This window comes from Ruditapes philippinarum, unplaced genomic scaffold (genome assembly GCF_026571515.1).
Source record: "Ruditapes philippinarum isolate M1 unplaced genomic scaffold, ASM2657151v2 ctg2460_1_1_1_1, whole genome shotgun sequence".
In the NCBI taxonomy this organism is placed as follows: domain Eukaryota; kingdom Metazoa; phylum Mollusca; class Bivalvia; order Venerida; family Veneridae; genus Ruditapes; species Ruditapes philippinarum.
This window is the reverse complement of record NW_026862109.1, coordinates 10,030-23,267: the sequence shown is the minus strand read 5'-3', so window position 1 is coordinate 23,267 and position 13,238 is coordinate 10,030. Positions and strand designations below refer to the sequence as shown.

The following is a 13,238-nucleotide window of genomic DNA, read 5'->3' as shown; positions in this document are numbered from 1 at the left end:
CATAGTTTATTTATTTTTTAAATGTGTTTAAATGTAACTGCATATTAAAACAAATTAAAAAGACTTGAAAGCTTAATTTTGCCTGGCAATCAATATATCGCTGTTATCCGCCGATAATTCATTACCGATATACGATATAAAAATCGCTTATCGATGACACCCCTACAAAAAGAGAGCTAAACATATAAGCTGGATACAGGGAATTTTTGAAAGCAGAGTAGAGGTGTAACAATTCAACGATAACATCGCGATCTGCCCTGTCTTTGATGCATGCATTCATATTTGGAATTATTAAATTCCAATATATCCGGATGCAATACATATTTCACCACCTGACGCATTGATATAGCGTGAAAGTATCGCAATACACTACATGTATATTATTTATGATATAATTGAAAAAAAATAACCTTTTTTAATTCCTTAAAAGTAAAAAGTAAAAAAATCCTTAAAAGTAATTTAAGTAAATAGTTGAAAGATTCAAAACTTTGAAAACAAGTTATAATAACAAGTGGAGAGTTTATTGTTTGTTATTGTAATAGTTTTATTTATATTCATAATTTATGCTGTAAACAAATGACAAAGTTTTTTATATAGATAATGTCTCTGTCAGTGAAAGTCAGTATTGTGATAAGTATTGCATTGCAAATATAAAAATACAAGTTTATCTATGTTTCTTGTTTTCTTCAAAATTTGGTGTTATTGTTCATTCATTCCAGTAATCTTGGAACAAATACTGGACGGGATCTGTCTTCCCTGGACCAAATAAAATTCAGGAAAATAAAAAAAATACAATTCATTTTGGTATATGAGATATATATGACCTAGGCCTGCTTATATGATAAAATAAATTGATCATGATTATTAGAATATTTACAGAAATTTTTACAACTTTTCAATAAACTAACAATACTTATAAAACATGCTGTGGTATTTCTCTTATTGTTATGAAGCAATAAGGTTCAACCAGTACTACATGTAAATTTGTTTATCTAGACCAATGAAAGTCATTAGTTTTCACAACCTTTGAAGATATTTCCGAAAGCTTTAGCAAGGTCTCAAGACTTGTTCCTAAGCTTTGCTCATTCAAGAAATGACGCCAACTCAACTTGAAATGGTGCGAAAACTAATGGTTTATGCACTGGAAGTAAGCATTTCCAATATGAGCCATTCCATCTAATAGACATTATAAATGAATAATTCTGTGATTTATTCTAATTGCTAAATAAGACTATATTCTTGATATAAATTATTGATGGAAAGCATTAAATTGTTTCTTTTGTCATAAACTAAGTTGAACATTGAAATCTTTTTATTATTACGTGACAGTCGAAACAAACATGAATGGCACAAAAACAAATTCTAATATAAAGTAAACTTGTCAAAGAATCAAAATTTTACGTTATTGTGTTGTATTGTGTTTCACAATATCAGATGTGAATAAAATGTATTTTCTCATTTCTGTATCATATTGTTTAATAAAGAATTTCAATTTTAGCAGAGTAACCGTCTTATATTTTTAACAAACAATGGCATGTAATATGCCAACAATTGGTCAATTATCATCTGTATAATATCCAACTCAATGTTGTTATTTATAATATCCTAAAAAAATATTCAAGATTAATCAATAAACTGCATTAAGTATAGGTTAAAGTTTATTCCTACTATCCTAGGTATTCACTGTCCGCCCTGTCCAAAAATATGGTCTGGCCCTCCCAAACATATGGTCTGTCATGGTACGGTCGCCCTGTCTGTAATTCGTTAATGCATACACATTAGGTTTGTTTTTTCCCTTTAAATTAAACGCGAGGGAAATCAAAATTTTTTTTCCAATTAAAATTTTCCCCCCGGATGAGCCCTGATTCATAAATTAAATTCTAAAAATAAAATTTGTGGAATAAAGGGGGCTTTTTATACAGTTTTTTCCAAAGTGTGAATGCATTTTTACGAAAACCCTTCCTGGTAATGGGGGGCCCCAACCTTTCAAATTTCCCTTTTTTATTTCGGGGGAAGTTTAAAAAAACGGGCCCCCGAACGGGTTCCCGGGGTTTTGGGTTGCCCGGCTTAGGGCCCTTTCGTGTACATTTTAAAGAAAATCCCAAAAAAAAAAACAAATTTTTAAAAAAATATTTGAAATCTATACCTTTTCAAAGGGAAATTTTCCCCGTGTCCCGTTCTTTGTCGGGGGGGGGGCCCATTTACCCAATGTAAAAAAATGATAAAAGGGGGGGGTTTTATTCTGATAACGGAACAAATCTCAAACTTTACAGAAAAATTTTAAAAAAAAACCGGTGGGTTTTTTTCCGATTTAAAAACGGAAGCGGTGCATTAAAAAACCGAATGGACCCCTTTTAAAAAAGGGTTAAAAAATTTAAAAGGAATTTCTTAACGAACCTTCCCCCCGTTCATTAGGCTTTTTTTTATTTCATATTTTTTCATTTTTCATATTAAAAGATTTAATAAAAAAAAACGTTTTTCCTGGGGGTCGTGGTACCTTTTCAAAATGTTTTGGAATTTGGCCCCGGGTTTTAGGGAAAAAATTTTTTATTTACTTATTTGGAAATATTTATTTTTTTTCAATTGGGGGTTCAAAACTGGTTGATTCAGGTTCTAAAATTTAATTAAGGAACAAAAATAATTTTTTGGGTTTTTTTAATTTTTTCCCTTTTTTAAAAACCAAACACCTTTTGCAATTTTTGGTAAATTTTTAAAATTTCCTAAATAAAATTATTTTAATTTAAAGTATTCAAAATTTTATGATTTCGGGTTTAACTACTTTATTTACAAATCCCTTAAAAAAGGGGTTTTTAAACCTTTAAAATTTTAAAAAACATCTAAAATTTAAGCCAACTTTTTTCGGGGAATTTCCCCCCAGTTTTTCAAAAAATTACTTTCGTTTTTTTAATTTTTTAAATTTTTTTTGAAATTTTGGGTTTTTGGACATTAGTTATTTTGTTTTAAATGAAGAAAACTTTTCTTTTCCCAGTAAAAAAATTATGAAAAAATTAACGGCTACAAAAATTTAAAAGATACTTTAAAATCAATTTTTAAAATTTTTAAAAAAAATCTTTTTCCTTTTAAACAAAACCCCCCGCCATTTTATACTAAATTTTTTTTCCAATTTTCCCAAAGGCCAAATGCGCGATTCCCAAACCCTCAAACAAACTAAATTTAATTGTTCATTCACTTACCAGGTAAAAATGTGATTTTTCCCCTCTATTGGCTATATAGATTTTTTTTAATTTTCCTAAATATTTGCGGCAAAAATAGCATTTTGGAAAACTTTGGACTTTAAAAAAAAATAAGATTTTGTTTTTTTATTGTTTTACTATAATTAACTAAAAAACACAATGGTAAATGTATTATATAATGATTTACATTAAAAATTATTATAGCTTTCCCCGTAAATTTGTGTTCTTAATGCAAAAATTTAAAAGTATGAATAATAGCCACAGCCCCCATTTTTTTTTGTTTTAAAAAAAATTACAAATATTATATTGTTACATATGTTAAAAAAATATATCTAATAAAAAATGTGATAAATTTTTTGAAACCGGTTTTCCGGGTTTGCAGTTTTTCAAAGCGTTTGGTTGTCTTGCTTTCAATTAAAAAAAAAGTTTTTTTTAAAAAAAAAATTTGTCCCTTTGCTAGTATTAAATTTTTTAAATTCGACTTTCAACCTTTAAAAAAAAGTTTTTGGGAAAATATATTATCTTTTTTTAGTAAAAATCTGCTTTTGAACTTGGTGGGTTTTCACCTTTTCCAAAGAAATTTCCCGGTGAAACAAACGTTCAAATTCTTTTTTTAAAAATTACCCCCCCCAAAATTTTAAAATTTATTTTTTGGAGCTAACTAAAACTAATTAAAGTCCCACACAAAATTTTCCATTTCTGTTTTATTTTTTTAATATTTCTTCTGGGTTTACATGCTTTATGGTTTTTTAACAAATGCCCCAAACCATGTTGGGGGGTGAGATAAGGGCAAAACTCCCCAATTTGGGCTTTTGCATGAAATTTGTTTTTTGGGGTCTTTATTTTTCTTTTTTAAGTTCTTTTTTAAAACAGGTTTGGTATAAATTTTCCAAGGATAAAAAAAATTAAGTTTTTTGTTTTGCAAAAATTTGGTTGAAACAAAAACTCATTCTTGGGTTCCCCATTAAACTGGTAAATACTTTTTAGATAATCTTTTTTTTTTTTTTTTTATCCATATTGAAAAACCATTTTTTAGTTAAAAAATAATACTGTCAACACTGCACATGTAGTTTACCCTTTGTCCATTTTTTTTTTGCTCTATACCCTGTTTTATTTCATTATTCATTTTTCAGTTATATTAAATTCACTAACTTTCAGTATTGTTATAAAAAATAATAACATTGGTGGGGGAAATTTTAAGAAACCCGGTTTTTCCTACTATTTTTACCTTTTTGGGCCGTACTTTTAAGGGCCGCATTTAAAAAAAATGATTTATGTTTTAAAAATTTAAAACTCGTATACCTAAAAATAAAATTTTTGGCACATTTTCTAACAAAATTCATTTCATATATTTAAACATTAAAGAATTTTTTTTTCTGACCCAAGAAAAACCCCGGAAAAAAACTTTTTCATTTGGGTAATCTGAAAATTTTAATTTCCCGTCATCAAAAATACTTTGTACGTGTTGGGAATTTGGGGCCCAAAATTGGGTTCTCCTGTTTAAAACCAGGTAGGGAAAAATCTTTTTTTTTTACTTTTTTCTTTATTTTTTTTTGGTGAAGTTGTATGGAAAAAACAACTTTTCCATCAAAATTAAAAATTTTCCCCCCTTTTCTTTCATTTTCATTATAGCATGTACCGAAAAAAAATCCCGATAGGGAAATTTTCTTCATTTTCCCTCTTTGTAGAGTAAATTTTATGGGCCCCAAAAAAATTTAGGCTAAAAAATGGGGAATAATGACTAAAATATTTTTTTTTTTAAAGTCAATAAACAACAAAACTTTTTATTGTGGTTTAATGAAGGGTTTTTTTCGCTTTGTTTTTTTTTTGGGAAAACGGGTAAATTTGCGCCGGAGCCGGTCTTGGAATCAACTGTTTTGAACTTTAACCCATTTTTAAAACCGTTTTCGGGGGCTTTTTTGTGAAAACCTTTGCTGTTTCCATTGAAAACCCTTTCCCCTTGTTCAAACAAAAAATTGCTATGAAACTAAAAAAAATTGCTTAATCCCTCATTACTGATTAAAAACTTGGAAACAAAGTTGACTTAAACCTTTGCAAAACCCTTTGTAACGGAAATCCCCAAACCCAACAAAAAATTTTTCCCTTTTTTCCCAAGGGAAGGGATGGGACTTCTAAAAAATTTAAACCAACTGATTTTCGAATTTGTTTAAAAATGATAAAATAAAAAATTTAAAATTTAATATTAAAATTAATTTTTTTAAAAATAAACATTTTATATCATAAGGTAACATTTTAAAAAAATTTTAATGGATTGAAAAAAATGCCCAAAGGCCTTTTAAACGTTGGTTAAAATTTACCTAAGATCGCCCTCAGAAAATTTTTTTGGGCCTCTTCCCAAGTAAAAAAATTTTTTTTAATGGGGGCGGGCGCCAAAAAATTTTTGATCCTTTTTTATAAAACATTCTCAAACGGAAAACAAGTGTTTAAGGCCAAAAATTGAAGTTTTTTTTTTCACTAAATTTGGGGTGAAAAGGGGGGGTGAAAACCAACCCGGCTTTTTATATAAAAGAAAAATTTTTTGGGTATTTTTTCAATTTTTTTTTTTGTTTTTCACCCCAAAAATGTATTATTAGGTTATTGGTTTAATTTTTACAGAAATAAAAGAAATTAAATTTGTTCTATTTTGGGCCCTTTTTTTTTTTTTCCCTTTGTTTATTTGAAAATGCGCATTTTCCTTTTATCTTCCCCCATATTATCCCTTATTAAAAAACTTTGGGAACAATCATTGGTCATAAAACGTTTAGAATTTTTTTTATGGGAATCAGTTCTGTGTTTAATTATTATTACAAGTGCACGCTTTTGTGAACAAAAATTTTTTAAAATAAATAAAACCCAAAAAACCGGGTACTTATTAAAAATAGCAAAATTCAGAACCCCTTTAAAAGAAACCCCTTTTTAGACAAAAAAAAAAAAATTTTTGCAGCTCAGTTTGTTTGAGTCTGTTTTGGGAAAAAGGGTTTTTGGTAAGTGCAAAGCAAACCCGCCCCCCGCATCGTAAAGCAAAATTTCAACATTAAAACTTGAAAAAAAGGGGAAACATTTTTTTTTAAAAAAACGTCCGAAAAAGGGTTTTAATTTAGGGGCGGTATAAAGGGGGCCCTTTCATTATGGAATTGTTGAGTTTTTAAAATTTTTTAACAATTTTTTTTGGTTATTTTTGATTTGTTATCGAGTCCATTTTTTTAAAAAAAATCAAATGCACAATTTTTTTTAAGTTTTAAAAGGGACCTTGAAAAACAGGTTTTTTTAGTACAGATAGCCCCAAACGTCAAAAAAAAAGCGAAATAAAATTTTTTAGGGGAAAGCCGGGAAACAAAAACAAAATTTCGAAATTTTTTTTTCTAAAAGGGAAATAAAAAACCCCAGAATTACCCCCCGTTTTTCTTTTAACCAAAGCTGCCAAATTTCATTGAAAATTTTCCCGCATTCTGGCTGAAAAAGGGGATAAAACCCCCCCAAATTCAGATTTTTAAAAAGGGGAAAAATCCCCAAAAAAATTTTTTTTTTATGTTTTTTTTGGGCCAAAAAATTTTGATTGCAAATTTTAAAAAACATTAAAAAATTTATTCCGGTTTTTTAAACACAAAAATTTTTGCCAATTTAATCTCGGTTTTATTTAATTAAAACGGAAAAGGACGGGATTAAGCAAAATCCGTAATTACGTAATAGCAAAAACCCAACAAAATTTAAAAATTTGGAAAAGGTTTTAACATTTAAGTTTATAGCCCATTTTTTGTCTTTAAAAAAGTTAATTTTTTAAAAAGAAAAAAATTGTTCATTTTCTTTAGTTTATTTTTTTTTTTAAAAGGGTTTGTTTAAATTTTTATTTGGCATTTTTAAAAACAAATTAAAAAAGACTTAAAAGTTTTAATTTTTTTCCCTGCAACCCAATATTTTGGGCTGTTTGGAAAATTTTTCTTTTTACCTTTACCCCGATTTTTAAAAACCCTTTTTTGACCCCCCCTTTCCCAAAAAAAAAAGCTAAACTTAAAGTTTGGGGATCCCAAAAAAATTTGGGAAAACCCGGATTTAGGGGTTTGTAAAAATTTCAAACAAAAACTTTGGTTTGGGCCCGTCCTTGATGCATTGCTTTCATTTTGGGGAATTTTAAAAATTTTCCCAATATATCGGGATGAAAATACATATTTCACCCTTGAAAAACTTTTTGATATGGGCGTGAAAGTTTTGAAAATTACATTTTTACTGTATATTTTTTTGTTTGTGATGTTTCCGATTGTCGCAAGCCCGCCGATTTTTCATTTTTACTTTTTATTTTTAAAAAAAATTTAAAAAAATTTCCGTCAAAAATGTTTAAAAGTTTTTAAAAGGAAAATTTAAATTCTAAAGGGTTTAATTTTTTTTTTGGGAAACCCCCCTCACCGAAGAAAAAAAATCATCTCAGAGACAATTTGGAGTTGAACAGGATCAATAAGAGATTTAAACAATAGTAATATAATGTAATGTGAATGGTATTATTTGTCATCCATTAAAAAATAAAATCTATTTCGTAAAATTATGACTATATAAAGTTAAAACTGTGTTGAAAAGTGCTAAATGGAGTTCGTGTTACTAAATATAATCAAGTGCGTTGGTTAGAAGAAATGTTTCTTCTCTATTTCTTTTTAACGCGACTTTATTCGAAAAGTTATCGATTATGTCACATCCCACTGAACCGATGATCTATTGGGACAAATTTCATCTGATTTCCATCACTATTTATGATATAATGAAAAATACCTTAAGTAAAAAGTAAAAATCCTTAAGTAATAAGTAAATAGTTGAAAGATCAAAACTTGAAAACAAGTTATAATAACAAGTTGGAGAGTTTATTGTTTTGTTATTGTAATAGTTTTATATTATATTCATAATTATGCTGTGAACAAATGACCAAGTTTTTTATATAGATAATGTCTCTGACAGTGAAAGTCAGTATTGTGATAAGTATTGCATTGCAACATAAAAATACAAGTTTATCTATGTTTCTTGTTTTCTTCAAAATTTGGTGTGATTGTTCATTCAGTCCAGTAATCTTGGAACAAGTACTGGTCCGGATCTGCCTTCCCTGGACCAAATAAAATCCAGGAAAATGAAAAAATACAATTCATTTTGGTATATGAGATATATGACCTATGCCTGCTTATATGATAAAATTAATTGATCATGATTATTAGAATATTACAGAAATTTTTACAACTTTCAATAAACTAATAATACTTATAAAACATGCTGTGGTATTTCTCTTATTGTTGTCAACCAGTACTACATGTAAATTTGTTATCTAGACCAATGAAAGTCATAGTTTTCAAAACCCTTTGAAGATTTTTTCCAAAAAAAGTTTAAAAAAAAAAAGGGTTCTGAAAAACTTTTTTCCAAAGCTTTGCCCCCTTTCAAAAATGACGAAAACTAAAACTAAAATTTGGTTGCAAAAAACAAATTTGGTTTTTTTGCATTTGGAAATTTAAACTTTTTCCCATATGAGCCTTTCCCACCCTAATAGACATTATAAATAAATTTAATTTCCCCTGTGTTTTTTTAATTGCTAAATAAAAAACAATATTCTTGTTTTAAATTTAAATTTGAGGGAAAAGCTTTAAAAATTGTTTTTTTGTCATAAACTAAGTTGAACTTTAAAAATCTTTTTATTTTTTAGGACAGTGGGAACAAAAAATTTGGCCCCCAAAAAGAAAAATTCAAATTTAAAAATTTAACTTGTAAAGAATAAAAAAATTTTAAATTTTATTTGTTTTTTTTTTCCAAAATTTAATCAGATGTGAAAAACCCATGTTTTTTTTCTAATTTCTGTATCAATTTTTTAAAAAAGAATTTTAAATTTTTTAGCAGGTAACCATCTTATATTTAACAAACAAGGGGAAATTTTAATATGCCAACAATTGGTAAATTTATCATCTGTTAATATCCAATTTCCAATGTTGATTTTTTATAATACCCAAAAAAATATTAAAATTTAAATTTCAATAAACTGCTTTAAAGAAATGGGTTTAAAAAGTTTTTTTCCTAACATGTAGGAAAATTCCCCCCGGCCCCCCCCCCTTCCCCAAAAATAGGGGTTTTGGCCCCCCCAAAAATATGGTCGGGGTTTCGGGGGTTAGGGGTCCCCCCTTTGTCAGTAATTCGTTAATGCTAAAAATTTAGGTTGTTTTTTTTTCCCTTTAATTTTCGCCGAGGAAGTCATTTTTTTTCCATTTAAATTTTTCCCCCCGGGGAGGGAAGGCCCTGTTTTCATATTTTTTAATTTTTAAAATTTAATTGATGGAAAAAAGGAAATTTTTAACGGGTTACATTTGTGAATGCTTTTTAGGGAACCCCTTACTGGTAATTGGGAGGCCACAACTTGCATTCCATGTTTATAGGGGGAAAGAAAGCCCGGGGCCCGGGGAAGCGGGCCCGGGTTTGTCTTCCCCGGCTATAGACATTACGTGATTTTTAAAAAAAAAATAAAATTTTAAAAAAAAATTTTAAAATAATAAAGAATTTTAAAACCTATTAAAATAAAATTTTTCAGGGGTTCAGTTTTTAAGCCCGGGGGCCCCTTTAAAAAATGTAACTTCAATTTAAATGGGGGGGTATTCTAAAGGGAAAAAAATCTCAACTTTTGGGAAATTAAATAATAAACGCCCCGAGTTTTCCCGGATTTAAAAAGGGAAAGCGGTGCTTTAAATACCAAATTGAAAAATTTTAAAAAAAGAAAAGAATGAAAGGTTTTTTTAAAAACTTCCATTCATGGCTTTCCCTTTAAATTTCTTTTTCTATTTTTCCCAATGGTATATAGTTTTAAATAAAATAAGGACAGTTTTTCCCTTTTGAGCGTCTTTTGGTATTTTTTTCAAAAATTTGTCTAAATTTTGGTCGGGTTTAATGGACAAATTTTTTAATTTTTTGGTATATTTTGGTTTAAATTTTGAGGTCAAAAAAACTGGTTAATTCGGGTCTAAAAAATTTTGGGAACGAAAAAATTTGGGTTTAAAAATTTTTTCCCTTTCTTTTTTCACCAAAAAACCCTTTTGGAAAATTATAAAATTTTCCTAATAAAATTGGGTTTTAAAAAAATTTATTCATCAAAATTATTGTTTTTCAGAAACTTTACTGATTTAAAAATTTGCTTAAAAAATGGGTTTTCCCCTTTCCATTTAAAAACATTTTAAAATTTAATTCCCTAATGGGGAATTCCCCCAGTTTTTCAAAAATCTATTTTCTTTTTTTAATTTTGTTAACTTTTTTTTAATTTTTGTTTTTTGGCACTTATTTTATTTTCTTTTTTCATAAAAGAAATTTCATTACGTTTAAATTTTTAAAATATTTTAACAAAAACGGCTAAAAATTTTTAAAAGTTATTACATCAATTTCTTCAAATTTTAAAAAAATTTCTTCCTGGACTAACCTCCGCCAATATTTTTTTTCTTTTAACGGCGAAATGCGCGTTCCCCCCAAAGGGGCCTTACAACACTAAATTTTTGGGTCCTTAAAATTTCCCAGAAAAATGTATTTTTTTCCCCTTATGGCTTTTTATAGTTTTTTTTAATTTTCTAAATATTGCGGAAAAAATAGCTTTTGAAAACTTGGATTTTAAAAAATTTAATAGTTTTGTTTTTATTGTTTTTCTTTTTTAAACTAAAAAAACCAATGGAAAAAAGGGTTTTATAATGTTTTCAAAAAAAAATTAATATGGGCTTTTCCCGGGTAAAGTTTTCTTAATGAAATTTAAAATTTAAGAAATGATAATGGCCTAGCATTTTGTTTTTTTTAAAAAAATTAAACAAAAATATATGTTATTTGTTAAAAAATAAATCTAATAAAAATGGGGATACATTTGTTTGCCCCGGTTTTCCGGTCCCGTTTTTAAAAGGGTTGGGGGCTGCTTACAAAGAAAACAAAAATTTTGGTTTTAAAAAAATTTTAACCCTTGCAAAGCAAATTGATAGGTTTTCGACTTCAAGCCTAAAAAGTATTGGGGAAATATTTTTTATTTTTTTTTAGTAAAAAATTTAAACTGCTTGTTTTTGAATCTGGTTGGTTTCACCAGTTCCGAAGCAATTTTTTTTTGTGACAAAAAACGTTAAAAATGCCATTAATTTTTCCCCTTACGAAAAATTTGACTATTTTTGCGAGCAAATTTACTAAAACTAAGTCAGTTAAAACTACAAATTCCATTTTGATTTATTTTTTTTAATATTCATTCGGATTTTAACGGGTTTTTGGGTATTGTAAAATTTTAAAGCACCCCCTTGTTGGTTTGGGGATGAAGCAGAATTTCCCAAATTTGGCATTGCATCCCTTTTTGTTTTTGTCAATTATTTTTTGGTAAGTTCTGTTTAAAAAATAGGGATCTTTATCCCAATGGCCCAAGATGAAAAAAATTTTTTTGTTTTGCAAATATGCTTAACAACACTTATTTTTAGGTTTCCCCTTACTGGTTAAAAACTTTTTATAGATAAATTTATGTTTTTTTTTTTATCCATATTGACAAAAAATTTTTTTAAGGGAATTTAAAATTTTGTCAACATTTACAATGTAGATATTCCCTGTCCTTTTTTGTTTTCTTTATCCCGCATTTTTTTTCATTATTTTAGTTTTTCAGTTATATTTATTTACCCCTATAGTACAAATACTTTTTTTTTAAAAAATAAAAATTGTAGGGGATTTTTAAGGGAAAGACCCTTTTCCCACTATTTTTTACAAAATTTTGGGGTACCCGTAAGCACAAAATTTTTTTTAAAAAAAAATTATAATTTTTCCTTTTAAAAACGTTTTTACCTCAAAAAAAAAATGTTGGCAAACTTTCTAACATATATCATTCAATATTTCTAAAATTAAAAAACTTTTTTTTTGGGTTTAGAAAAAAGCAAAAAAGTTTTCTTTGGACAGTTTTGATTTAAAAAATTCCCCCCTCATCCCAAAAAAACATTGGGACGTGGTTTTTGGAAAAAATGGTCAAAAAAGGTCTCCCGGGGTTAAACGGGTATGGGAAATTCTTTTTTTTTTAAAATTTTTTGAAAATATTTTTTGGGGGGTTTAAATTTTATGGCCCAAAAAAAAAACCTTTTTTTCCCTCGATATTAAAAATGTGTCCCTTTCTTTCAGTTTACATTATACATTACCCATAAAAAAAAGCCGATATGGATTTTCATCCCCTTTTTGCCTTTATGTTGAAATTTAATTTATCGCCCCCAAAAAATATTAGAAGCCTTTTAAAAAAAGGGAAAAATGACTAAAAAAATTTATTTTTTTTAATGTTTAATTTAAAAAAAAAACTATTTATTGTGGGGGGTTTCAAAGGGAAAGGGGTCGGGTTGATTGTTTTGGGGAAATGGTCAATGCGCCGGACCGGTCTTGGAAACAACTGTAAATTTCAAAAATTAACCCATTATACACCGTAAATTTATGGGCATTTTGTGAAAAAATTTGCTTTTTCATTTTAAAAGGGGGCCTTTTTTTTAAAAAAACCCAAAATTGCTATTTAAAATAAACCCCAAAAAGTTTCCAAAACTCAATTTTTCTGACAAAAATTGGCACCCAAATTTACCATCATAGCCTTTTTTAACGGGTTACTAATCTTGAAATTTTCCCGTTTTCCCCAAAGGGAACGATGGGGGGCATTTTTCCCAAAAATTTCCCAAATTTATTTCGAAAAATGCTGCATAATAATTTAAATTTTAAAAATTAAAAAAAAAAATTTAAAAATTTTATATCATGAAGGGGAAATTTTCCCCAAAAAATATTTAATGGATTTTAAAAAAAAATTTAAAGGCCTTTTTTAAATTTTATTTCACATTACCTTTAAAATTTGGGCCCCCAGAAATTTTTAAACCCCTTACAAGTCCAAAAAATTTTTTTTAATGGGGGGCCGGGCCCCCGAAAAAATTTTTATCACTTTTTTTTTAAAAAATTCTCAAAAGGAAAACAAGTGTTTTTAAAGGCCGAAAAAGAGATTTTTTTACGAAATGGGGGGTTTTAAAAGGGGTTTAAAAAAACCGGGGTATATGAGTTTTTTTTTGTGTATCCCAA

General features: G+C 27.9%; 1 protein-coding gene across 1 annotated transcript in view; it reads right to left on the bottom strand.

The window, feature by feature from the left end:
* The window catches only part of LOC132717964 (uncharacterized), a 38,698-nt gene extending 28,076 nt beyond the window's left edge, over window positions 1–10,622 (bottom strand). Inside the window, exon 1 of the mRNA XM_060701575.1 lies at window positions 10,572–10,622. The gene's annotated coding sequence lies outside the window, so the exon portion shown is untranslated. The remainder of the gene's footprint in view (window positions 1–10,571) is intronic.
* Window positions 10,623–13,238: the final 2,616 nt, after the last annotated feature.